Source organism: Schistocerca serialis, unplaced genomic scaffold, assembly GCF_023864345.2.
Source record: "Schistocerca serialis cubense isolate TAMUIC-IGC-003099 unplaced genomic scaffold, iqSchSeri2.2 HiC_scaffold_1234, whole genome shotgun sequence".
NCBI classification, from domain to species: domain Eukaryota; kingdom Metazoa; phylum Arthropoda; class Insecta; order Orthoptera; family Acrididae; genus Schistocerca; species Schistocerca serialis.
The window spans coordinates 17501-20000 of record NW_026047441.1 but is presented as its reverse complement, the minus strand read 5'-3'; the positions used below and the strand labels follow the sequence as shown (position 1 = coordinate 20000).

Genomic DNA, 2500 nt, shown 5'->3' with positions numbered 1-2500 from the left:
AAACACGGACCAAGGAGTCTAACATGTGCGCGAGTCATTGGGCTGTACGAAACCTAAAGGCGTAATGAAAGTGAAGGTCTCGCCTTGCGCGGGCCGAGGGAGGATGGGGCTTCCCCGCCCTTCACGGGGCGGCGGCCTCCGCACTCCCGGGGCGTCTCGTCCTCATTGCGAGGTGAGGCGCACCTAGAGCGTACACGTTGGGACCCGAAAGATGGTGAACTATGCCTGGCCAGGACGAAGTCAGGGGAAACCCTGATGGAGGTCCGTAGCGATTCTGACGTGCAAATCGATCGTCGGAGCTGGGTATAGGGGCGAAAGACTAATCGAACCATCTAGTAGCTGGTTCCCTCCGAAGTTTCCCTCAGGATAGCTGGTGCTCGTACGAGTCTCATCCGGTAAAGCGAATGATTAGAGGCCTTGGGGCCGAAACGACCTCAACCTATTCTCAAACTTTAAATGGGTGAGATCTCCGGCTTGCTTGATATGCTGAAGCCGCGAGCAAACGACTCGGATCGGAGTGCCAAGTGGGCCACTTTTGGTAAGCAGAACTGGCGCTGTGGGATGAACCAAACGCCGAGTTAAGGCGCCCGAATCGACGCTCATGGGAAACCATGAAAGGCGTTGGTTGCTTAAGACAGCAGGACGGTGGCCATGGAAGTCGGAATCCGCTAAGGAGTGTGTAACAACTCACCTGCCGAAGCAACTAGCCCTGAAAATGGATGGCGCTGAAGCGTCGTGCCTATACTCGGCCGTCAGTCTGGCAGTCATGGCCGGTCCTTGCGGCCGGCCGCGAAGCCCTGACGAGTAGGAGGGTCGCGGCGGTGGGCGCAGAAGGGTCTGGGCGTGAGCCTGCCTGGAGCCGCCGTCGGTGCAGATCTTGGTGGTAGTAGCAAATACTCCAGCGAGGCCCTGGAGGGCTGACGCGGAGAAGGGTTTCGTGTGAACAGCCGTTGCACACGAGTCAGTCGATCCTAAGCCCTAGGAGAAATCCGATGTTGATGGGGGCCGTCATAGCATGATGCACTTTGTGCTGGCCCCCGTTGGGCGAAAGGGAATCCGGTTCCTATTCCGGAACCCGGCAGCGGAACCGATACAAGTCGGGCCCCTCTTTTAGAGATGCTCGTCGGGGTAACCCAAAAGGACCCGGAGACGCCGTCGGGAGATCGGGGAAGAGTTTTCTTTTCTGCATGAGCGTTCGAGTTCCCTGGAATCCTCTAGCAGGGAGATAGGGTTTGGAACGCGAAGAGCACCGCAGTTGCGGCGGTGTCCCGATCTTCCCCTCGGACCTTGAAAATCCGGGAGAGGGCCACGTGGAGGTGTCGCGCCGGTTCGTACCCATATCCGCAGCAGGTCTCCAAGGTGAAGAGCCTCTAGTCGATAGAATAATGTAGGTAAGGGAAGTCGGCAAATTGGATCCGTAACTTCGGGATAAGGATTGGCTCTGAGGATCGGGGCGTGTCGGGCTTGGTCGGGAAGTGGGTCAGCGCTAACGTGCCGGGCCTGGGCGAGGTGAGTGCCGTAGGGGTGCCGGTAAGTGCGGGCGTTTAGCGCGGGCGTGGTCTGCTCTCGCCGTTGGTCGGCCTCGTGCTGGCCGGCGGTGCAGGATGCGCGCGCCTGCGCGGCGTTCGCGCCCCGGTGCTTCAACCTGCGTGCAGGATCCGAGCTCGGTCCCGTGCCTTGGCCTCCCACGGATCTTCCTTGCTGCGAGGCCGCGTCCGCCTTAGCGTGCTCCTCCGGGGGCGCGCGGGTGCGCGGATTCTCTTCGGCCGCCATTCAACGATCAACTCAGAACTGGCACGGACTGGGGGAATCCGACTGTCTAATTAAAACAAAGCATTGCGATGGCCCTAGCGGGTGTTGACGCAATGTGATTTCTGCCCAGTGCTCTGAATGTCAACGTGAAGAAATTCAAGCAAGCGCGGGTAAACGGCGGGAGTAACTATGACTCTGGTCTGCTGGACTTCTGGGCGGACCTCTTCACTAAGAAGCCCGTCTCCACCGCGGGCTTCATTCGTGACCGCCTCCTTCCGCACTCGGAGCCTGTCGCTCTTGAGTGCCTATGGGGGCCGGTCACACATGAGGAGGTCGCCGCCGCGTTGCCGCCCAGGGGATCAGCAGCTGGGCCGGACGGCCTTACCCCAGCGGAGTTGCGGCGCCTGCCGCACGAAGTCCTGGTGAAAGTGATGAATCTCTTCCTTCTGGCCCGCGCCCTTCCGGAACGCCTGCTTCGCGCGCGGACGTCCCTTCTCCCGAAAATGGCTGCACCAACATCCCCCGCTGACTTTCGCCCCATTACGGTCTGCTCGGTGTTGGCGCGGACCTTTCACAAGGTTCTCGCGTCACGCCTGATGCGCGCTTGTGCTGTGGACGAACGTCAGCGGGCATTCATCCCTCGGGATGGGATGTTGGAAAACACTTTCATCCTGGACACTGCTCTCACCGACGCAGTTCGCTCCTGCCGCTCTGTCTTTGTGGCATCGATCGATGTATCTAAGGCATT

The 2500-nt window shown here is 60.0% G+C and overlaps 1 pseudogene; it reads left to right on the top strand.

Annotated features, from left to right (window-relative positions):
* The window catches only part of LOC126436315 (large subunit ribosomal RNA), a 6772-nt pseudogene that overhangs the window by 929 nt on the left and 3343 nt on the right, over nucleotides 1–2500 (top strand).